The following is a 27,301-nucleotide window of genomic DNA, read 5'->3' as shown; positions in this document are numbered from 1 at the left end:
TAAATAAGAGTAAAACGAAGATAACAAAATATGATGGAAGATAACACTGTACTGATGAAACACGAGCAATAGGAAAAACAAACAAAAAATAGAATAAGAGACCTTCGAATTATGGCGTTTCAGGAATATGTTGAAAATTAGATTAGTAGATAAAATTCAAAATGAAGAGGTCAAAGACAAATAGAAGAGGAGAGAAATTTATTACAGAATCAAGGGACAAATTAGGCTGGTGAGCCAAGTAATAAGACATTCAAGTTTAGTTAATTTGTTCGTAGAGGGATGTGTAGAAGATAAACAATTGGAGAGAAAGACCAAGATCCGATAGTTAATTGAGGACGTTGTAGTAAACACGCTGAGGTTTAAAGATTAGCGCAGAAGTGAAAGAGTGGAGAGTAGCAACCCATCAATTAACTAACTATAAAAAAAGACAACTTTAACAGAAATCCTGTTAAAAACTTTTTACAAATTCGATTTTCGACTTTACCATCAAGTTACTGTTTAAAATATAAATACATGTAAACTTATATATTTATAAAAATATAAACATAACATATTTATATGTTTTATAACAGATACAATATATTAACTCTGTTGCTTCATAATATTTTCCCCAGTTTTTCTTATAACCGTAATAGCTGTAAAGTACCTAACACTCTAACCAAAGTTGCTTTCTTTGAGATTAATGATGTTAATTGTATACCAAGCTAAATATCGGCAAATTTCCATTCTGATATGTAATAGTACATTTGGCTCATTGAAGTAGGGAACTGGAAATTACTTCAGAACTAATGTTTCCTAATAAGCTTGTTTTTTTTTTGTTTTTTTTAAAGAATGGTTAAGGTGTTTTCTTGAATGGTTGTGTCAGTCTTGTGAAAGTCTTGGTTGTGAATGGTAAGTCTTGTGTCAGTCGGGTTGCTTACAATTGTTAAGGTAAAGACGTTTAACAAAAACCTTTAATTTTAATGATAAAACCAGTTTAAAATTAAAAAAAAAACGGTTATACTATATATATATATATATATATATATATATATATATATATATATGTGTGTGTGTGTGTGTGTGTGTGTGTGTACCTGTATATTAAATATATTAAAATGCTCCTTTTAAACAAATTTAGCCCATTATATAACGATGTAGGAATATACACAATATAAAACATAAAATGTTCAACTGTTACTATAAATACTCGTACCAGTAGATATGAAAAACTTAATTAAAATAAAGAAAGATATCAACGTTTCAAGACATTGAAAACCAATAAATTACATTTATCTTACATTGCCAAACAAAGTAAATTAACGAAAATATATGTTCAATATCAGGAGAAAAATATTTATTTTATTTTTGAAAACTCTTCTCTATCAACAGTTTCCATTTCTTCTTGTTATTGTACCATATCTCACCAGCAATATCGTCTAAATTCGCTAAGGGTGGTTACATTTTTATCCCAATTAACAAAGACTAAAGAAAACGATATCATAAGGTTTAGATTCCACTTTTAGAGTTAGTTTGAACCTATTAAATTTTATTCCTATATTTTTCAATTAGTTCCTATTACATTTTATTTTGGAGTTCTTAAAACAATAAGTGATAATTAACTGTTTAAAGTCCTTTAATATTTTAAAACTGCATCACCGGCATGTGAAAAAATAAAATAAAAATTATGCCAATTTATCTATTACTCTGTAAACAACTTTTATCCATTCATTCTAAATTCTGTTTGGTATGTATTCATAATATTTTTAAATGATTAATAAATACATTTTTCTGTTTCTTAGGACATTCTTAATCCATTTTTTTTTCTCCTCTCCCCCGAATCGAATTCCACAGTGAAGCATAACACAATCCGTGGGAGGTCCTTTTACTCTAATAAGCCGGCTGGATCTTATCTACTAACGCCTGCCTCTAACTCCCAGAGTAGGGTTACCAGGCCCGACTATGTCGTTCCTGTTCCCCCACGCTAGCAGCCGGGACTCGGTCTTCATGCTTTTTTGCCTCAAACGAGAACATTCAAAGGAGCATTCTCGCCGAGACTGCAGTCTTCACTACAAGAGGACCGTGCCTCATCGCTGCTACCAATCTGTGTGTGCACAAACGAATAGCAGCTCAGCAGGGAGCTGTCCCTCATCCCCTCGTTGCCCTATCTTTCTGTTGAAGAACCCGTGTGATAAAATCAGATATAGCACGGAATTGTATCTTATTTATATTTAAAAACAATTTTTAAATAAAATGGTAAGATAAGGAAGCACACATGTACTGAGCTTAATATAAAGTAGGATTATGTTTGTAAATTTATGAGAAAATTAATCCCAAACGTTTACCAAAAAAACTGCCCCCTATACACGAGTCAAAATTTACACCAGATACAAACTTTCATCAAAGTCAGTTTATCCAGTTAATTGTTATAAGCTTCAAACACGCCAACACACATTTATATGTATGTACTACGAATATTAAGCCCCCCCTAAATTTGTTTTGTTTTTTGGGGTCCTGGGTCATGAAAGGTTGAGAAGTGCAAGAAAAATCCATAACCCATTTTTTGACTGATTACCATACTTCTTGAAGCATAGCTCTAGATGATACCAGGAATATGAAATCAGAATATAAAGCACACTTTTAATACTTTCAAAATGATTAAATTTCAGAACACCAAACATGTTGTAGTCAAGAAATATGTAGGATTTGTCAAAACTTTACTGTTTCTAATAATTTATCGTTTAATTTCCTGGACTTATAAAAGCGATTCTATTATACAAATAATTTTGGAAGTTAAAATGACATTTTTTTCAGCAGATAGTATCAAAAACTGAAAAACTAAAGTGATATTTTCTCTTACGTTTTTCATACAGATCAAAGTGAGAAACTGATTTAGCTCGGCTTATTTGTATATAATCTGTTTGTTTGTGACATGGTTACGGTCAAAGCGTTTTCGAAATTTTATAAAATTTTGAAATAAATTTCGTTGCTATTAGGTGAAACGAAAAATGTCAAAACTTCTTTCATGACATATTTTACTTTCTTATAGCGATTTGGTATAAATTTTTTAAACAGGCCGTGATGGAGTGGTGTAATATGAAGGAATTTTCCACCATACGCTGTCCTACCAAACGTCGTTTCCAATCCATGCTTAACGTTACATACCATTTTATCTAAATTTAGATAAATTTTTAAATTTGTGTTTCGCGTTAATTACTATATTTTTTTAGTTTTACTCCATATCTTAACACAACGTTTTTTCTCTGAGACAGTTTCCTCACTATTGTACATCCCAATCCCCGTAGGGAAAGACACCCGCTTTGTGACGATTGATTCCGGTCGCCATACCACTACCCCCTATTCATAGCCCTGATGGGCTTTAACGTGATCTCATTATTGTAAAGCCTTCTTCATTCTCAGTATTAAATACTTAATCTTATATGGTACATTGGTTTGCAATACAATTTTTATTGTTTTTCTTTCGGATAGATTATTTACTAAAATATTTTTCAATTACAAAAACAGAAGGTTTGGGATATAGTGAGAAACAGTCGGTGATGAATCATCGAATGAATCAGTCAGTGATGTAAGCGTTTCTGGAAAAGTGTTAACGATATTTCTAATAAAGGAAGATTATTTTTGATACCGATTAAACCTTCCGGAATGAATTACGATAGAAAATTCCGTTTTATTTTATTAACTAAATTTTATTGTAGAGCTAATTTTAATTCGTTAAATTCAGAGTAAAATAAGTAGAGTAATTTGTTACAAGTCCCTTTTAATTCTTAAACAGATCAACAAACATATATTGCGCTACACACATTATAATTAAAAAAATAGAATATTATTTCTAATATATAATAATATGACTTTTGACTAATACAAACGAAGGTAAAATATTAAAATACTATTTATTTATGTGTAAACTGACTGAAGAGGTATGCCCAATTACAGTATATATATTTGTTTTTTTCTTGGGAGATGATTTTGTAGGTGAGAACTATCAAATTAGATTTGAATACATCCGGATGAAAGGTAACAGAAAAATATATTAATAAACAAAATTTATCCTCTTCTTATGGTTATTGAATTATGAATTTTTATTTATTGAATATGATTTTACATTAGTTTTGGTTGCAGTTTCTTAAACGACGGAATATTCCATCAGTAATATAGGAATTTTTAACCCCTGGGAAATTAATTTAACTACCAGTGTAAGTAAGAAATTTAAAAAAGTTAACATAGTACATGACAATATTTCTTGTTGGATGTATTGTAAAATAAACTTTAAAAAATTAGAAACTGTAAAAACTTAACAAGATAAGAAAAACAATACTGTTAAGGTTTTACCTTTCCCCTTTGATAAAATCAATATGACAAGAACTTTTTGATAATACTAATACCAATCAAATGTGAAGTTTTCCACTCCTATGTTTCTATTCTATACCGATAGTTCCCCTCTGGGATGTGGCAAATAGGGAAAAGATCGAAGCCTAGAGAGCGAGGATCCGCTTCGTTGTGCGGTCTTCAATTTTTTGCAATCCAGACGGGTTTTCCCTCGGGATGTTAGGCCGTCTGATCTGCTTTTTATTCCGACCAGTAATGGTGCTCTTGATTTTATAACAATTCTTTCTTTCTATTTTTCCCCTACATTTTTAAAGAAAGTTGAGATTCATTGATCAATCGAAATATTTTATATGAGGTAGAATACATTTTTAATCAATTAAGTTAAATATTTTAAAAGAATTATTTAATAAAATATTTTATTTACATCACAAATACGAGAAGTTGTTAGCATTTGTATTTCATATTCATTAAAAGTCAGTATTAGAAAAACTACCTTTATTATAGATTTAATCTCGAAATTGACTGGTATTTTTTAGATTTCGTTAAATTAATTTCTGAAGTTTTCGAATAAATAAAACGAATTTTGAAACTCGCATTTATGCGCTAAAATTAAGCAAAATTTTTACCTTTCATCTTTGAGTATCCTTCTGAAAAAAAATAAATATATATATATATTAATTCTACTTTTTGAAAGATTACCGTATTTTCTGTTGAAGTTCTCTCGCAGACACTATTGTTCAGTGATATAGAGAATTCCAGCGAAACAAATAATTTACTATGTCTGGATTAATGAAAGGATTAATAAACTTTTACCACACTCTTAACATTTGATAAAATGCTATACATGTCGTCTTGTGTCGAAGTGATGTGCGAAAAATTAGACGGACTGTATTTAGGCTTCCGATACGTAATATAGAGAAAAATGTTGAAAGTAAGATAGACAGATAAGGTGAGGAATAAAGAAGTGATGAACAGGATTAAAGAAGAAAAAGGAATTACGTGGGAAATACGCAAAACAAAAGGAAACTAATTAGGACATGTGTGTGTGGTTAGAATGGAATCTTAACAATTAAACTGAAAGGATCAATTGAAGGAGGAAGATAGTGAGGAAGTTAAATGAGGTGAAGATTAGAAACATAAGGGAGCTGCCGCCAGGTAGAACACCAGATGATTTAATATACGTAATCTTTCTCAATATTATTGAACTTCGGAGATAACAAAAAACTAGAGTACAACTCTATTTACCCGTCTCTTACTTACCGTAATTGCAACGACTGTAGGCGACCTAACATGAGTGACAAATTGTTGCTGAATACGGAATAATCAATCTTAGTAACAAGCATCCCATACTAGGGAAAAATATGGATTAAAGTGGCTTCCAGTTACCTTCTACTCTGAGCTGAGAATTATTACATATTTGTACATCTAGCCCACTGAAATACAGTTGATATTCAGCCTATAAATGACCGTATCACTTTGTTCACTACAGGATCTGTGCGGTGTACACTATCAATCTTAAAATCAACTATGATCCTACTTCCATGTGCCACAGCCATAAAAAAACATAAGGACAAGTTGTTAAAAGGGTAACGTGCTACTTTCTGTTTCACTATTATTATTTTCTAAATTTAAATAAACTTAAGTAAAGAATGCGTACATTTGAAGGCCTTCCCATACGTTAATGTTCGACAAAAAAATATGCACCATGTCCTACTGGGCTCTACACATTACGTGCAGAGCAAACGGTTGTTGCGTAACTGGAAATACCTGCCTGGTCAAGCGCGATCAACTGCACTCTTCGGCAGTACCACTCTTGATGAATTCAAATACCGGCTATCCTTCTATTACCTGGACGTTACTGTGAATAGCCGAATAAAATAAAGTGCTGTTCAGTAACTAGTATTCTTAACCCAGATATCTACCACGCATTCAACATGTCCGCCTAAAAGACCCTCACCATTCAAGGCGGGTCGATTCCAGCAGAAACCGATTTTTTTCGAGAGCGAACCTCTGGTTACTAGCTTGGCCAAACCCGTGCAGTTATCCCACTCTGAACGATTCGCCGCGTTGCCCACCGGGCTGGTCTAGTGGTAAACTCGTCATCGCAAATCAGCTGATTTCGAAGTCGAGAGTTCTAAGGTTCAAATCCTAGTAAAGGTAGTTAGTTACTTTTATACGGATTTGAATACTAGATCGTGGATACAGGTCGACCTTCTTTCTTTTCCTGTTTAGCCTCCGGTAATTACCTTTCAGATAATACTTCAGAGGATGATATGTATGAGTGTAAATGAAGTGTAGTCTTGTACCAGTCTCAGTTCGACCACTCCTGAGATTTGTGATTAATTGAAAACCCAACCACCAAAGAACACCGGTATTCACGATCTAGTATTCAAATCCGTGTAAAAATAACTGACTTTACTAGGACTCGAACGCTGGAACTCTCGACTTCCAAATCAGCTGATTTGGAAAGACGCGTTCACCACTAGACCAAGCAGATGAGTTAGGAACGGTCGACCTGAAACTATTTAAGACTACCCTTCATTTACATTCATACATATCGTCCTCATTCATCATCTGAAGTAATACCTGACGGTGGTTCCGGAACCTAAACAGAAAAGAGAGAGGTCGATTCACAGCGCAAGGCGGAACCGCACCGTCGTTGTGCAACCAATCACAGGGATCTGATTTAGCCCACGTCCTCTGGTTATGAGGACGCTAGGTGTTCGTCTGCAAGATTTTGTCACCAGACAATCCGGGCGTAACAGATCCCGTCTTAAACTTAAAGATATAAAATTTCTGACTCTTTCTTCTCCCACGAATACAAACAACAATCGTTTGAAAAAATGAACGCTTTGATGCTATCATTATTTTTACTTTCCTTACGGGAAGCTAATGGCCACTCGTGATACCGGAAGTTCTAGTCGGTTTCTCCACACAGATGTACAGCCGAGCTGAATACTTGCCCCAACTCCCGAATTTAGTCTCCTGCTGGCGTCCCGGTTAGGTTGATAGAACAAAATAATGTAGAAGGAGAATTATACAAATTTATATAAGTAGGCAATGTAATTAATTATTATTATTATTATATATTTTGCTAATCCAAAACAGCAACCAGTATGGTTTCAATTAGAATAGCGAACATTTTTCATAGTAGAAAACTAATATCACTCAAAAATAAAATGTAAATTGTATAAAAACAAGTACATAACATATAAATATTAAATAGAAGTAATTTAACAATTTATAAGTTTGTAAAAAAATAATAAAAATTATAAGGTTAATTAAAATAAATAAAATTCATTAATTTTTATTTATTTGAAAATTTTATAATTAAATCATTTTAATTTTTTAATATTTTGTTGTAAAAGGAAAAAAAGAATTTATTTAAACTAAATTAAGTTTTAAAAAATATATCATGTTTAATTAGCCTCGTATTAAAATGTTAGTAAGACACGTTTCATATTAAACTTTTAATAAATTTTGTTAGAAAGAAAATTTTTAATTCAATAAATGACTTATACGAATATATGCTTCTTTATATTATTCATGGATGTTGAGAAGAACAGAATTAATTAATTATCAGATTTAAAACGGTTTATTATGATTTATTAAATTTTATAAAGACAACAGATTTTTTTTTACGAATTTGTTTAATTAATGGATAAAACAAAGTTTAAATAGAATAAAATTAATGTAATTTTAGATATATTACTTTTTAATTATAAAATAGCTTATAGTAAATTAAATTTTTAAATATTTTTTATTGCTTGATATAAAAGTACGATCATTCACGTTTCTTTTTCTTTTTTTACTTAAACTGCCGCTGTTTTCCTGTACTTTAACCCAGCGATTAAATAGCTCGCTTGTTTAGCTAGATTTATATTTGGATCAATACGATAACTATAAATTTTACGTACTCATTAATATCTATTTTATTATTACTTTTTGCTGTGATCGAACTTTTCCTAGATCTTAACGAAGAAATATCTTTTTCTAACCTTGGAGTACTGCACTTATCCATTTCTAATGCTGTTTAAAACATGTAAAATTATGCATTGATCTGACTTTCGTGTATATTTACATTTTGATTCACTGTTTGACAACATAAGTGTATCGCCTCAACATAAAGATCTCATTTCTTTAACGAGCAAATACACGTAACTAACATTTGAACATAACATCCCATGCTAATGAGATCGTACGTTGTTTCAAACGTATCACTAGTAGTAATAAATTAATCTAAAATAAATAATAAAAATTTAAAAAACATATTAAAAATTAAAATTAAAACAGAATATTTTTTAACTATTCGAGTACTTGATTTATACTTTTTGAAATCACGCCAAATTAAAAGTAAATATCAACTTAATCAACTTACGATGGCATGAAATCAAAGGTCGATAAATGGTAGCTTTCTAAAATGTTTAGCTTCAGAAAGAATAAGCAGTATAAATATTTTGAAATTAAATAAATGATTAAAATATATTATGTTTTTAATTTTTATTATTCTTTGAAACGCGTTTTATGTTAAATACTACTATTTTAATTTTATTAAGCATATGGATATCCCTACAATAAAAAACAAGGATTTAAAAAACTGTTTCCAAAAAATGGAAAGGTGAAAAAATCTTGCTAAAATAAAAATTCTGAGTGGACACCACATGACTTCCTTGTACGCCTATTAAATTACATATACACGTTGTCTACTCCACTTCATTTAAACTTATTTCATTTGAAAGTGAGATACGTTCCTACAATTTTTTAATAAAGTGGACAGTTATAAACTGCTAAAATATTAGTTTTTATTAACATCAAATATTTATATAATTATTAATTCAACAATCTTACATGAAATATTAGGATAGAGTAAAAGTGTTTTTATCATTAACAAGATGATAAATACAGAAGAAGAGAATGTTAAAACCATAGAAAGAATAAATAGATTAAGAGATGAAATATAAAGAGGAAGAAAACGTTAAGACCAAGGAAAGAATAAAAAAATTAAAGAGAGGATGATGAATCCTCTTCATTCATGATGAATGTGAAGAGAAAAAAATTGAAAATTAGAGAACGTGTACACAAATTAAGACCACAAGAATTATTTCAAACCAAACAGCGATTAAATGATTGGCAACAAAAAATAAATAAACGAAATGATGATCAACTCCGACTTAAGCAAAATATTGTCCGATAACATCAGATGAGTAATGAACTAAACGATACTTTTTTGCAAATTAAAAAACGAAAGTCCCGGGTTCGAATCCCGGTCAGGCATGGCATTTTTCACACACGCTACAAATCATTCATCTCATCCTCTGTACAGTAATGCTTAACTGCGGCCCCGGAGGTTAAAAAAAAAAAAAAAAAAAAAATTAAAAAACGAGCATGTATGCCTCAGTGTATATGTTGATCTTATTTGGTTTATTTTTCAGTCACTTTGTAGTTAACTTTAATGTAGATAAAATTAAACGAAGATTTCAGAATAATTAAATAAAAGTAAACAGAAATTAAATTAGAAAATCCAAAAATAATGCTATTCTAAATTATAATTTTCAATTAATATTAAATAATCAGATGTTTCACCAAATCTATTTACATATACACCAATATAATAATGCCTATTAAATTACACATACACATTTTTAAAAGTATATAAAATTTTATTTCACTAATAACTTCCGATATTATTTCAATTTTCTTTTTATTGTTATTATTGAATTATTTATTGTAAAAATTCTTTTACAATCACGGGTTTATAATTATTAATAAATCAATACATTTAAATACAAAAAAAGTTAAAAAAAAGAAAAGGAGATGAAGTTTGATTCGAATCGATGTGCCTTCCCGGTCTAATATCAAAATATTTCATTAATTAAAATTTAATTTGGCTATATCTCTGGAACCGATGAAAATAAGTACCACTTATGGTATACCATTGAAAAGCTCTCAATGAGGGCTTATTACTGCAGTTAAGAAAAAGTCCAAAATTCAAATGTTTTTGGATTTTGGCCGTTTTTGGACACTTTCCGTTCAGTCGATTGCAATAAAAAGGGAGGTGCACAACTAGATGTTTCAACATTCCTCAATCCAAAATTTCAACATCCTACGGCTAATCGTAGAAACATGTATGTACGTAAGTACAGCCGTCAGGCCGAAACTAGTAAAAATGGATTCAGGGATGGTCAAAATGGATATTTCCGTTGAAATCTGAAAACCGAAATTTTTTGCAATCACAATACTTCCTTTACTTCGTACAAGGAAGTAAAAAAGAAATTCTGAGAAAACACATGAAAAAATGTTAATAAACTGAGTTAAAGCTCTATAGAATGCGGTAATATGTATTATTTGTTTTACAAGAAATATTCTAATTAATTTTCATGTAAAAATGCGTTAACAATAAAATAAGGCTATACGTATAATTACGGTACAATTTATTAGTAAGTAATGCCGGCGACAAAAAATGAAAAATATCTTCACTTGTCTACATAGACAACGTAATTTATCGTTGAAACAGATTAAATAATTTTATATAAAAAAATTTAAGTATTCGGATCAACAGAGGTCCAATCGTGTAAAAGTACTAATAAAAGAGAATCCTTGAATCTCATTCTATTTGGTGACGAGTAGAGCCCAAACGTACATAAAAAATAATGATAGGTTCAGTCAAATTGAAAACTCTCTCCTTTTTATACTGAAGTAGGTAAAAACAATCAATTACAGATTATTTTTTATTAATTAACCATTTTGTCTTTGTTTTGTAATACTCAAACACAAAACTGTATGATATTTTTGTTTAATACGTAAAAATACACATGCATATGAAGTTATTCATTGGTTTATTTTTCATGGTCTGTAAACGAAGTTAATTTCCCCTCAAATTCTACCGAGCGCACAGAAATGCACATGTAACGCGCACATAAGCAGCACAGTTGTATGTACATTTGCGAAGCGGATTTACATTCAAACTATGTATGCATTTGCTCCTAGTAAGCTTGCACTCTTGCACTGTTTCACTGGAAGTGTTTAAATGGATTTACCTATAATGCATTGTATGAAGTAGCTGGTAGAACGAGTAAAATCACTCGATAAAATATAGATTTATATACAAACTACACTACCATTCAAGTCACTCGTATAAGCGCGGATGGATGAATTCTCACAAACCCATTCAAAAAAAAAAAATTAATTATCCTAACTCTAATATAAACTTATTTTGTAGAAGTCGCTTTAAAAAAAAAGGTAATAAATTGAGGTGTAATTTACTTAAAATTTCACGCTATCGTGAAAATCATTATAAAGATTTAGATCACATGAACTATAATTTATATTATTACTTTTTTTAATTTGAATTAACAATGATACTATGATGCGATAAATGATTTGTAACGTAGCAATATATTTGCGGAGTAGTATCTTTAACGATTAGCGTAAAACTTAATAACTCGATTGATAACAACGGCAAAAAGTCCAGGAAGGTAATCGCTGTAACTATTGATTACTCCCAATCATTATTCTGTTAAAATAAGAAAAATAATTTCTTTACTGACATTTTTTTTGAAGAGTAAATAAATAAAAAAACAGCAAAAAGAACTTATTTTCAATTTAACTCAATTTTACGCTCGTGTGAAACTTACAAAAGATTTCTTCTAATTAAAAACGAAGAATGAGAAAATATTAATGAAAATAAGAATCCAGAAGTAATTAAAAGGGCTCCTTTTCTGAGTAACAGGTCCATCTTACAATCTGCTCTTTGTAATACAGACAATGATACCTCCAAAAGGTATTGTTTGACCAGGAGGGTTACTGGACCTGAATAAGAATCTATAGAAAAATGTAAGGGCGCAGACAATGAAAATTATTACGCTTCAACAATTAAAGGGACGATGATATTGGTTCTTCAGGCCACGGGATATATATGCTGCCCGGAACCAGAGCTCGTAGTTCTGCGAGGGCGTGTTCAACGAAGTCGTGATAACAGAGTAATTACGTAAGCCTGAGTTTGATGCGGTTGAGGTGACGGCGATATCAGTAAACGTGTGTTAACAACGAGTGATCAGTATGTCACGATCATTCCAGTATGGACAGTGGGTGAATGCAGGAAGTTGTTCGGCGAGTTATTGGTAAACAATAGTGAAAATAATAATAGTATTATATTCATTCATAAAGTGTAGGGTAGTTCTATTGTAGACAGTAAAAGTAATTATACTTGCAGAAACTGAGTTATATGAACTTTAGAATTTTCGTGTTACCTTCTTGCTAATATTAGGTATTAATATTGGCGGTCATTATAACGTTTTGTAAATGGGTCAATCCATTTGAAGTGTCTGCAAAAAACATAAGCTGGGAGCTTGACCAACTCACAAAAAAAATGAAACTTCACTATTGTTCCTACATGTTTCATTGGTTTTTTTAACTTTTTATTTAAGCAGTTTACCTGTGGCGGCCATTTTTATTACGGTGCGTACAACTATTTTTGTAATTGTAAGGGTTTACAGAAAAAATCATAACTAAAAAACTATTATTCCTGGAAGGATAAGACAAAAAGCAATTTAATCATATTTTCTCAAGGTAGAAGATCGGTCTAGAGGTTTATTTACCTATCCATCATCTTTCTATGAGAAAATTACCAATAAAGTTTAACAGGAAAAACGGTGAAATTTCACTTTTGGTCATTTTTTTCAACAGGCAGGGATGGCGTACACGGCTTGAATTATTTTTTAATATTTAGGTACATGTTAATCGTTTTACCATAAATAATATTTATAATGATATACTTACCCCTATAATTTTATGAAAAGTTTTTTTAAATTCAAATTTTGGCTTCAAATAACTCTAATGGGGCTAGTGATAAAAAATTTTAATTTGCACAATTTACAGTGTTTTTGTAGATGTTTATGGCAAATAAAAAAAAAATCTTGTGTATTGTACTAATACAAATATTATAACCTCTCAAAAATCATGAAAAAAAAGTTAAAAGTGAAATCATTTTGATTCATTAAATTACTCAAAGGGGGTTTCTTGTCCTCTTTGCACTTTACACTTTTTAAATATATTTTTTATATTTAGCCTCTATATTGTTGAAGTTGACATTTTCAATAATTTTAAATAGTTTTTTTTTTAAATTATTAATGACATGTTGTAATTTAATGATAACCAATACCAACAACCTAAAACATTTTTGATTCAAAAATGGTTGTAAAGCTTACCCAAACTGACATTTCAATGAGTAACCTACATCTTTTTTCAATAATTCATTTTTATTTTTATATTGGTTTATTTTTGTAAACACTATCGAAGAAAAAATAAATTGTAGAAAAATTTTAATTATTCCTCAATGAAATAGTCTGTTTTTGTAGCAATGAAAATTTATTATTTAGTATGGTTAATCAACAGCTGTGATATCTCTTCTGATCTCTTGAAATTGTGTGAGAACGACCTGTTACTGTAGTTAGTTGAAGTTATGTCAACTCTCTCAGGAATTTGCAGATTGGTACCCACACTTGTCTTTTTTTTAGACTTTTGAAATGATGTACATGGTCCAGCTGGGTGGAAAAAATGAACCTGCACATAGTCATTTTCAAGGCTAATAACTATCACTTCTGTATGCCACTGATCATCATATACACAAGCAATGGAGTCTTTTTCCTTAAGTGAAACTGGTACAATACTAGACACAGGACAGTCTTCGTAGTCCTTGGAGTCTGAAGTAAAGTAACATCTTACAATGCCTTCTGACACAGGAGCATACTTTTGGTAGCTTCTAATACCAACAACCCTTTCACAGAGTCAAAATGGTTTTTTGGAGTTTCTAAAACTTTAGCTATCTCATCTGGTTTAATAAAAATATGTTTGATGTTTTTCGGCTTGTGATTACAAAATGAACAGATTTCATCAACATTTAATATCTGACTGTTTAATGACTTTTGCAGGCTTGCCTTTGCCACCTCTCGTTTTGCTGTTCCTCCCATGTCATCACAGGCGTTTTTCCCACGGGATGATCTAAAGAAGTGTCATTCGACTTCAAGGTCGAAGTCTTTTTTTTGACTGCACAAATTAGCAAAATTATTTTTGTTTTTATACTGACTTGGAGCACCATCAGTAAAATAGATAAGTTTTTAATGTTCTGATGTACTTCCTAGTTTTATTTTTGAGAAAAAATATTAACACAAAGAGACTTTGCAGGAAATAAATTTAAATTTGGAAAAATAGGTTCTTTAAGAGTGTGCTCTAATGTTATTTATCTTGTGTTTTTCATAACTGTTTTTTATGACTTCTCAAAGAGTCACAACAGAACTGTACATACAGGTGACTGAATTTTGACAAAAACATTTTTTCATAGTATTTATAAACATTAGTGACATCAGAACTAACATGTAAAAAAATAAGTTGCTGGTTTTCATCGCTAGATTCACAAATGAACACTGCAGTTGAATGGTTCAAACAAGTCTATTTTAACTATAGTAATAAGTATAAAAATATTAAAGTGCCAAGAAGACAAGAAACCCCCTTGGAGCAATTATTTAGTGAGTCAAAATGGTATCGCTTTTAACAGGTTTTTCATGATTTTTGTGAGGTTATAACCTTTTTATTAGTTCAATACAAAATAAACCTTTTTATTTGCCATACACATCTACAAAAACAGTGTGAGTTGTGCAAATTTGAGATTTTTATTACCAGCTCCATCAGAGTTATTTGAAGCCAAAATTTGAATTTAAAAAAAAAAAACTTTTCATAAATTCATAAAATTATAGGGGTAAGTATATCATTATTAATATTAGTCATGGTAAAATTATTAACATGTACCTAAATATAAAAAAAATAATTCAAACTGTATATGCCATCCCTGCCTGTTGAAAAAAATTACCAAAAGTGAAATTTCACTGTTTTTCATGTTAAAGTGTATTGGTAATTTTCTCATAGAAAGAAGAGAGGTAGGTAAATAAATCACTGGATCAATCTTTTACCTTGAGAAAAAATGATTAAATTTTTTTTTTGTTTCATCCTTCCAGGACCAATAGTTTATTAGTTATGATTTTTCCTGTAAACCCTTACAATCACAAAATAGGTGTGCGCATAGTAACAAAAATGGGCGCCACAGGTAAACGTTTAAATAAAAAACTAAAAAAAAAAAAAAATAGTTTTAAGGTCCTGAGACATGTAGGAAACTAGTGGATAAGTATAAATAATTTTTTTTAATTGATCAAGCAACCACCCTTAAGTCACTTCAAATGGATTGACCCAAATTGCACTATAATCTGGTTTTTATAATTTAACTGTCTTTAAATAAATCTTGTCCTTATTTGAATTACTATTTTGTATGTCATATATTCATTATTATTATTATTATTGTTGTTATATTATTATTTATTTTATTTTTTATGTTTTAATAGTGATAAATTGTATTTATAAGAAAGTTTTAGTTTTTTAGTCTCTCAATATCATTGTAAAGCCACACCTAAATGACATCTAGAGATAACTATATATATTTTTGTCAATTTATACATAAATGAAAGAAATATAGGTATTAGCTCTCACTTCAATAATTGTTATCCCACTAAATTTAAGATGATTCTTTCTTAGAGGAAGTCAACAAAAGGAAAAATAACACCACATTATTGTGCTCAAATATAATTTTGAGAATAAAATGTCTAATATATTCTTAAAGCTTAACTACCATTATTTCTGTTTAGGATGAGTTACTTGTAAAAATCTGGTTCATCCGTTTTCAAAATAAGACGAATAAAAAATCTAATTGTTAATAAAAACAACCATTACTAAGATAAGAAAAATCCTATATTTGTAAATAAACATATGATTACAATATCTCACTGGTCTTGCTAAAACGGCAGAATGTACAGTAATTACCTCAAGAAAGAGATTAATAGATGCCTTTACTTAAGAGCAGCAGAACAAAATGATTTACAAAAATGATATTTTAACGTAGTTGTAACCAATTTTATCACTGCAGCAGTTCTTAAATACACTTTATTCATTTTTTCATTGTATCAATAGACTTAATTTACTTTTTATTACTTCATAAATAGTTTTCTCAGCTAAACAGAACAAATATGCCATTAGTTTTATTTTTTCAAAATAACCAATTGTGATTGAAATTACTTAGTTATTTTCAAACCGTCTATAACTGAAAAACAGTGATATAAAAAAACAAATTGGAAAAGGATAAAGAGTAAATATTAGTAATTAGGCGATTATTAGAGCATACTGAAATAATTTTACAAATTATAAACTAAGAGCTTATTTTCCATTGTTATGAAGGCTTCAAACTCATTGGCAAACATATATTTCACCAAGTGTATATGTAACATAATAAAATGTCAAAAAATCCAGTGGTTTTACTTTACTCCTCATTTACAATTCCATTAAGCTGAGTAGTTTAATTTCATTAATGAAAGTCACTGTCATATAACAAATAATATTTTTAATCCCTTTTTGAATATCTTTTAATTTATTTGGCTTTGTGTCATGAAAAACGTGTAAAAAAATCGTAATATGTTCTTTAACTGTCAAATAATGTTTTATCAATATCCCAGTCTGTTTTCACTTTTTACGGGCAACAATTTTCAAAATTAAAATTTTGCTTTAAATTAAATTTGCTATATTGAAAACAATATTTCAGTCATTTTAATTTTAAAATGATTATTTTTTAATAATAAAATCTGTATATCACTTAAAAACAAACCGATAAACATATTATTATGATGTAAAATGTGTTTTAATATTTTCCATTAATACAGATAATCTACAATAACTCTCACCTGAAAATAACTTACCGGCGTCTTGACAACTGAAATCAGAATTGGAAATTTTTCTTACCCTTTAATATTTTTATTTTCTGAACAATTACTTTCCGAAATGTGTTCCAGTTATTGTGAAACTACCAATTAAAAGGGTATTTTGTCTACAGTCTTACTGAGATGTCTAAATCTAAAAAACTCATATTTCTCTATTCGTTCAGAAAACATAAAGTGGGCAAAGAAAAGCTAAAATGCATCTTTTATCTTTTCATCTTGTTTTTACAAACTAAAAATGTATCATTTAATTGTGCTACGTAGTGTTAGTGAATTGTTTTACTTCTGTCATATTTTCAGCAATATTAATAACAAAATTAATTCTAAATAAATAATTATTATTATCAAAATTTTTGTCTGGTGTATGTAGAATAAGCGCACGAGATCCTTTGTTGGTGATTAAATGTCTCTAGGAATTATATATTAAGTAATAAAATTATAACTACTTAATTATATTTCGAGTATGCAAGTAAAAAGAAGAAAAATATAAACAAAAAACTGCCTTTAAAATAAAACAGAAAAAACTTTTAAAAAGTAAGAAAACATTCTACTTCACAAAAAATAACTCAGGATGGTAATTAAGAAAAACTGATTTAAAAATAAAGTTGTTTTATTATTAATTTCAGATTATTTCAACCTCTCTGATTCATATTTTAAATCTTTTTAAAAATATATATTAAAAGCAATATGCTAGAGATGTCTCATTTTTCTTTTTTGTAGATGATTAATTAACCACGTAAGCTTAAACCTTGAGGGAGAGAACATCAAAAAGAAATTTATTAGTGCGTAAAAAATAGTAAGCTTGACCGGAATTTGCATTCGGAAGTATCTGTAAAGAGACAGAACAATCTATTTGTTTTCATTATTTATTAATATTTATTTTATATTTATAAAACAAAAATAAGTTTTGTTTTAATAAAAGAGCTTTTTAGGACAATTTAATTACAATTAAAATCAGACTATATTATTTTGGTCATCTGGCCTGGAGGACCAAAATATGTCGAATAATACTAAAACGTCTTCAATTATTGTAGCGCTTTGCTTTGACATTGTTTCCTGTATTCACTTGCATATTTGAAGTGACTATGTAAATGTTTTTGAGAAGTTGTCGTCTCGTGTTGAGAAATTCTATAAAGTCTTTAAAGGTGAGAAACTTTTGATAAGACAATTTTTTATTTCATAGTCTTAAAGTGTTATAATCCAATTTAGATGTTAAAAATTGAACTATGATAAATTCTTACGTATTAACAGGAAGTTGCATTGCTTCAAGTGAATTTACATGTGAGGATATTTCGTTAATAAAATTAGAGAAAGTATCTACAGATTCTTTTTTTATGGAATGTGACCTAATGATGCAATCAGTATTATGAGAAGCAATTAAATATTTATCATATCGAGTCTAGTAAATCTAAAGCAATTCCATAATTCTCATTCGTTATTGACAAATTTTTAATAATGGCTAACCCTACATCTATTAAAGAAGCATGCAAATAATGCAGTTTTTGTAAATCTGTTAAATCAGTATTATTATTTATTAAGTCAATAAATATATTATAAAAATGCTGTCACTCTAACAAATTACCTCTGAATAGAGGTATATTATTTGGTTGTAATTGGGTTTGTTTAAATGTTGTACTTGAACAACATTAAAGTTAAATTTTGAATAATAACTGATCTTAGTTTAAAAAAAAAGATGTATTATTCAATTACTACATTTACAGATTTATAAGGAATGTTTAGATGGTTGCTAAGGAATTGTTTTTGTTGTTGCTAAGATTATGGAATCGTTTTAACTAGAACAGTTAAATACATCGTTTTCTGGATAGCTACAGTAGGCTAATTACTATTGATTAACTTATTAAGATATATAACTGCAGTAATAATTTACATTTCCCAAGAAACTAATTACCTTTTTTATTTCATAACTTATGTAGAGATTAAATCGTTACTACTTGTAAGAAGATTTAATCAATGTAATCTTTTATTAAAAAAAAGTATTTTTTACTAATTCCAACAACTTAATAATCTTTAATTTAACTTCAAATTTAAAAAAGTCGAAATATTTTATAAAATTTCTAATATTCCAATTAGAATTAATTATGAAAAATGCCAAACTGCCAGAATTTGAACCCAAAACTTTCCAGATGAAAGAAAAAAATACAACTACTCCGCCATCAGATGCACTCTCCAGGGAAATATTTTGTACGAGTTTAAAAATATGATATCTAGAATTCAAAATAATGAGATTTTGGCCTCCACCCAACAATCTTTTTTTTTTCTTATCTTATCTTGTGATAATAATACTATAATTAATTTATCACCTTATTTAACATTCAGTCTTTGTAATTGACAAAAATATTCTCAATTTCAATACAAATCCCTTAACCTATTAACGCGAGTGGTAGCGTCTCAGCCTTTCATCCGGAGGTCACGGGTTCGAATCCCCTGGTCAGACATGGCATTTTCACACACGCTGCAAATCATTCATCTCATCCTCTGAAGCAATACCTAATGGTCCCGGAGGTTAAACAAAAAAAAACTCATTAACGTAGAGAAAATGGTAGTAAATGATTAAATATGAACGGCTTTATATAAAGCCTTTTTAGAAATATCTAATAAAAATAAACCTAAAAACATTTTAGGTATAAAAATAGAGATAGAAATTTCAGTGATTTTGACTAATAATGACCAATTTTTTTGGAGTATGTGAATTATTTCTCCATGTACGAGTATTGTATTATTTTGAAAAAAAAATTACAAATGCACATTTGAAATATAAAACTTAACTAAAATAACAGAAGAAATCAAAAGCATGAAATGAATTGATTTAAGTCATCTAAAATATTTAATTTACCTCAGAAATTAATACAATTTAATACCTCAGGATTTAAAATAAGTATCCTGTAATATAGGATGACTTCTTTAAACCTGACCTGCTTAAAAAAAATATTATTTTTATTGAAAGAGCTTAGAAGAGTACGTTCACTACTGTTTGACTAAGACATTAATGTTTTTATGGTTTAACAAGAAGGGACAACAGAGATACCTTAGATTTTAATATCGCACATAAAATATAGCATTTAGTAATATTATGATTGATGACACTTTTGTAATTGCATACAAAAGGCAAATCTATTGGAAAATAACAGTAATAAAGAAACAGAAAAACTTAAACATATTTTAATGACAAAGACAAAAAAAAAACAGCTATAAGAAAAAAGTAAAAAAAAAAACAACTAAAATTTGTTTTTGTTTGTTTGTTCAATTGAATATTGATTACGTATAGATAAAAATAAAACTTAAAATTTACATTTTTAGTGTTTTGTTAATTAATTATTAAATCCTTACGTTAGCACATATAAAAAAAATCTTAAATGTAAAAAAAATATATACATTCAAATAAACATAAAGAAAATAAAAGTTAGGCTAACCAAACTTTTCGCTTAAAATCCTAAGCCATACACGTACATTGGCCACCAAATCGGACTGGCTGGCTAAAAAGAAAAGACTACATATAGATAATATCCTAACCCTATCTGAAAAGGATTCAGTTTGATTGACAAGATTTTATGTTTTGAGTGTTGAAAAAGAGCTAAGGATATTAAGCGAAACGTATAAGCATAGCATAACTTTTGTTTCACTCTTTACTAGTTATTTACATAACTCCAATTTTGTTTCATGTTTTATTTATCTATTTTTTGTATTTTATATGCTTGATAATATTAATAACAGAAATTAAAGAAAATATAAAAATGCACATCCTCAGTTTAATTTTTAAACATATGTCCGTCTGGAGGTTTCTCCTAAAGAATATGAATCACAGATACTAAAAAAACAAGGTAGAGGGATATGTAATTTGAGAATGGAGAGAGTTGGAGACAATTATATGGAAAGAGTGAAAAATTAAGCAATATCACGCAAGCAGCTTAAAACCAGATCGAGCCGGCTGGAACAGTAGTTATTTGATATCTGCTTTAATGCGGGTACTACTATCCCATTATTTGTTGTGTATGTTACAAATTTGGTGCAATATACGACCGTTCTTTGCAGTCGAGTTTTTCTAAAATGCTTTATTTGATTGAGGAAAAGGTTACTATAATCAAGCATATGTGCTTTCTGGATGGTTTCAAGAAATTCGTCAAATATTGGCCTAATCAAAAATATCCTAATATTGGTAAAAATTTTCCTAATGCTTGTATGCAAGGAACAGCATACACGAATTGGATAAAAAATTATGCTTAAAGGATCGGATTCAAACGCAAAATGAGATAGGCTACCTTTTATTAATATTCCAGAGCAAATGCCGATATATAAAGAAGTATTTCTGCCAGCCTAAAAAAATTTATACCTAAGTTGTCGTAAAATATTCATCTTTCCGTAATATTTTCCATGATTTAAATTTGAAACCGTATCTTGTTACAGCTGTGTAGTAAAAACTTAACAGACAAACCGAAACGTCCTGATAATTTCAACTGGCTTCTCAAAAACATTAGCGATAGACCCCGATGCTGTATTTTACTTCACACGAGGCATAATTTCATTTATTTAGTCATGTTAATTCGTATACCAATAATTGAAAATCCTCACTAGATATTTGACTGTCCACAATGAAAAAATCAGTTTATGGTGTGCTGCTCCTGGTAATCGTAAATACATTTTGACCGGGCTGTCAATACAAAAATGTTCCATACAATTTTCGAAGAATTTTATTCTCAGTTAAAACATTGTGAAAAAACTATGGCTTCTTCCAAGAGAGCAACGTCACATCAAACGATTCACTATCATGCTAACATGCGTATTTTATAGAAGAACGAACTGTCAGCAGAAGGCGGTGACCTCCAGATCTGGGCAAACCCCAGATTTGTCTAGTTGAAATTTTTTCCCTCGGAAAAAATTGAAGGATTCGATGAACAGAAGGCGAACATTCAACAAAAAATCCACCGCATTGAAAACAATGTTTTGCGACAGGGACTGATTCAATGTGATCAATGAAGTACAAAATGCATCGTAGATCGCTGCAACTGTCTAGAATACTACGTCAGAGAAGGATTAATTTAAAAATTGCTATAACAGCAAAAAGAAGCTAATATGAACTCAAAATTTCAGCTGCAAACTGCAAATATAAGTAATAATGATATCGTAATATGTTTCAGGAGGCCTAATGGGATTCTTGAAGTGGCTTGCATTTTTTTTTTTATAGGTATACTTTAAATATACTCATGAAATATGTATATATATATATATTTTTTTTTCATTTAATACGTTATGGCAGTACATTATTAAAATATAATTATTTTCTGCTAAATAATGTAGCTGGTTTTTGTTTACCTATTAATAAAATAATAATTTCTTAATAATGCGTTTATAAATTTTTAATGCGTTCTTTCATTAGAACACAAGTTTAGATTTTATTATTAAATGTAATTTGTATATTACGAGTAAGTTAATATTTAATCTTTTTTTTTTTTCATAAACGAGACTATTCGTTTCTGTTGTACTTTATGACTGTCAACAGAAAGAAAAACAGCCTGTCAACTGAAAGAAAAAAAATTAAGGATCTGAATTTTGATGAAAGTATAGGTCAAATCCATTTTTTAATTCGTACAAATTTGTTGTCAAAGTTACAACTTAGAATTTGCATACAGAAAAAAGAAATAAACAATTCGTTAAAATAATATAACACAAATCTGACTCATTATGAATTTTTTACAAATATTAGTTACAAATCTTTTCCCTAAGAGTGAAAAAAAAATTATATAACGCAGCGTATTGTGACACAGTAACAATTACTTTTTTAAATAATATTATAGCCAATCATAATGCACAGTGTCACTTTACTTCTTAATATGAACGGGATTTTGTACGCTTAGCATGGCTTACAGAAAAATCACTGTTCAATTTCTATACTAATTGTAGCAAGAGAAAGAATATTCTTGTGTAAAGATAAGCCATTTTCGTTAGCGATTTGGTCTCGTATCAGATCACTTACAACCTTTAGTTTATCACATTCGATATACAATTACAAAATTATGACAGTTCAAACTTATTTGTCTATTTGTACGAGAGGCTGACAGCTCGAGCCTCGGCCTGACCAGTTACACATTTTAACATTAATGGCACTTGTCACACATTTATTTTAGGGTTCTAATAAACAAGACAAAATAATCAAACAATCTAGAAGTGTAACAAGCTACAAGAACCCTCAATACATGAACAAGGAATGCAGCTATCTAGCTGCTTCACATAAATAAACCCTGTATTTGGGTCACATAGATGTGAACCAAATAAAGAAAACTACACTCTATAAACGGAGATCTCGGAATTTCGTACGAAAATTTTTTGTGAATTTATTATGTAGTTTCCAGCTAAATATGAAACTAATATCCCAACTAATTTTTTTACTGTTTTCGTTTTTGAAAATAAAAATTAGAAAATAATTTTTTCAATATATCTTTAAACAGAATTTAATCAAATATACAGCTCTGTTGGTTTATTATTACTGATTTTTTATTTATTTTTTTAATATTGTTTTTTACTTCCTTGTACGAAGTAAAGGAAGTATTGTGATCGCAAAATATTTTGGTTTTCAGATTTCAACGGAAATAACCATTTTGACCACTCCTGAATCCATTTTGACTAGTTTCGGTGTAACGTCTGTACAAACGTACCTCGCATAACTCAAAAACGATTAGCCGTAGGATTGTGAAATTTTAGATTTATGATTGTTGTAACATCTAGTTGTGCACCTCCCCTTTTGATTGCAATCGACTTGTCCAAAAAAAAATTGGATTTTGGACTTTTTCTTAACTGCAGTAGTAAGAACATTGAGAACATTTCAACAATATATCATAAGTGATACTTATTTTCATTTATACCAGAGTAATAGCCAAATAAAATTTTAATTAATGAAATATTTTTTTTAAATACAAGAGGCAGGTACATAGATTCGAATCCGACTTCATTTCCTTTTTTTTTAATTTAAATATATTGATTTATTAATAATTATTAACCTCTGAATGTAAAAATACTTTTACAATAAATAATAATTCAATGATAACTATCAGAATTTATTGGTGAAATTAAATTTTATGTACTTTTAAAAATGTGTATATGTATTTTAACAGGCGTAAAAGGAAGTCATGTGGTGTTCACATCAGAATTTCTTTTAATATCACAACACACTCGTTCCAAATATTTACATCATATTGTCTTCAGAATTTAGACATTAGAAATAACAATACTATTAACCTGAAATTACAAAAACTAAATAGGTTTTAAGTTTTGTTTGCTCTACGAATATTCAGTTTTATGTAGGCTTATCTTTGCTTACTGTATTTCTAAATAAAATTTGATTGCAATAATAATAAAATCACGTCATTAATATGTCTATAGAAAGAAATAATGTCAAAAAAAAAACATGCTGCCTTAATTTGTACAGTATTCATTAATGCAGTCTTTAGAAAATGCACATGACTGGTTTATATATTATTAAAAGCAGTGTACTATTTGAAAGAGTGAAGCTGTGACAGGAAAAAAAGAATCGTACTACTAGTAAGCTTCCAGGTATAGTTTACTATTCAGGAAAGAAAACTTGAAAAGGAAAATTAATACGGCGTAGAATGAAAGCAGCCTGATGGAAACGCGCTAAATAAAGAGAAAAAATGAAAGTTTCATCGCGTGAAAGCCTTTTGGGGGGGTTCAAACAAAAGAGTGTAATAAGAAGCCTATATACCCTACGGTTTATGCACACCCAAATCACCAAACAGGTTAAATGACACGGCGTATTATTTAACGTTAGTAAAATATTAATACAAAAAAGATTTAAAAAAAGAAGAAAACTATGCAAGCAACTTTACGCTACATATATTTCTAACAATCTTTTTCGAAAAATTACCTCCGCTTTCTTTAATTAATCGCACATAGGGAAAATCAGTACAAACAGGTCTTGTTATTTTATTAATTATATAAATTTAATTTTATCTTCAGGCTAGTAACCAGTTTAGTATTTTTGTTTGTCATGGTAGAAATATAACATCATATCGCCTGGAATATCGAACTCAGGAATAATTAAAAGTCAGCACGAAGCTATTGATCAGTTTTCGTATTCCCATAGATTTACCTGTACTTCCTTATTATTTAAATCTGTTCTGTAAAACAGTGATAAATAGCTTTTTTCGTCTAAAGTTTGGACGAATAGACATAAGATCGAATGTATTGCTAAAAAAATTTACTTTTACGAATTTTTTTAATTTTTTATTATTTTGAAGATCTAATAATGTTCTCTTAAATCATATTTATTTAACAGTTTATTCGTTCTTTAACAACATTTGGAGTTTTTTTCTTTCTCTCAGAACGAATTTCTAAATTTGTTAATATTTTATTTTCCTAATGTATACGTTGCAATCTGTTCAATTAGTGAGCAACCCCTTCCAACGGTCAAATGAGATGAGGATTACGTATGACATGTAAATGAGGTGTAATCTAGTACAGACTCAGGCCGACTATTCCTTAGACGTGTAGTTAACTGAATTGCAACTACCAAAGTACACTGATATCCACTGTGTAGTATTCAAATCTGTATAAAAGCAAGTTCATTTTGTTAATGTTTTATCAAACTTTCAATTGTGTTCATTTAATCTATATATAAAAACTCAAATCTAGCAATAGCGAAGCATTCATTACCGGGTCTGCTAGTTTGTTAACAAAATTCTAAAATCAAATTTAAATTTTTAATAAAGGCTGAATTTAAATTGAAGCTTCCTATTTACTATTATAATTAATGATAGATTAATTAAATTATTTTTATTAATATCTCATAACATTTTAACTAAAGTATATTTATACATTTTTAGTTATATGTTTTACATTTTCCATACTAAAATAAATATTCCAAAGGTTAATTCAGGTAAATTAATTTAACCTATATTATATGTGAAGATCGTTTGTGTTTAGTTCGTTACAGAACTAATTTTTAACTAATTCTCCAAATAATTTTTAATTTTGAAGAATAAACAGCGATTTAATTTCTGGCTTTGTAGAAAATGACATGTACCGTTGTCATTTTGTGTTCAAAATTTCATATCATCTATGTAATTGACACTAATCATTTTATAATTAGTTGTTTCATGTCAATTAGAGCAGCCGTTCTGGAGCTACAGTAGATAAAATAAACCATAAATACATAAAACCTTTATGTATTCCTGGAATGGTTGGGTAAAACAAATAAATTAACCAAAAAATAATAAAATTTTTAACTTTCTTAAAATCTATTTTTATTTATTTTTAAGGAACTGTTTGGACTAAATAAGAAAAATAAATTATTGAACTGAGAAATGTAAAATGGAGATGCTGATACTAGAATAGATTTTAAAAACGTATAAAAAAATTAAAGAGGTGCTGGGCTAAAAGGGGTTGCTTTTTCGAAGGTCTTGGAATTAATCAAAATGCTAACTGAGGTCAACAAATATTTTTTTTAAAATAATCTGAAACTAAAATTAGTTTTTACAAATGCTTTTCACTTTTACAACCCATCTACGAGTATTTTGAAAAATTTCATTAATCTTCTTTCTTAAATGTGTTATCAGGTACATAATTTAAGAACAAAATGAATTTTTTACTCTAATATTAAAACATAAATTGTAGATGATCTGGTAATTTTATACCCGGGTATTGAAACAGCAGAAATTCAAATTAATCTTTTAAAGATGTTAGCTGAAAAAACAGTTTTACAAATTTCTTTTCAAAAAAGTGAATTTAACACAAATATTAAAAATACATCAAAGACTTCAAAAACCGAATATGTAAAAATGAATAAAGTGAATAAATTTACATATCTAGGTGAAATAGTTAAACCCATGATTTAGATAAAGAATCGAATAAAGTTAGAGCAAGTAAAATGGATCTTGCGTATTACTTAACAAAACATTTATATTATAAAAAAATCAATTCCTAGTAAAACAAAAATTACGCAGTGTAACACAGTTATTAGACCTGAATGTTTGTATGAATAAACATCAGAGTATTTACGTATGAATAAGATAGGCGAAACTTAAGAGCTAGAGAAGAAAGAGGAAAATATTAAAGAAAAAAAAAAAATATTAGTACCATTTAAAATTGAAGAGAATAAGCAGAGAATTAAAAACCTAAAGAGCTTTATAAATTTAATG

Source organism: Lycorma delicatula, chromosome 5 (genome assembly GCF_047948215.1).
Source record: "Lycorma delicatula isolate Av1 chromosome 5, ASM4794821v1, whole genome shotgun sequence".
In the NCBI taxonomy this organism is placed as follows: domain Eukaryota; kingdom Metazoa; phylum Arthropoda; class Insecta; order Hemiptera; family Fulgoridae; genus Lycorma; species Lycorma delicatula.
This window is presented reverse-complemented; position numbering follows the sequence as displayed.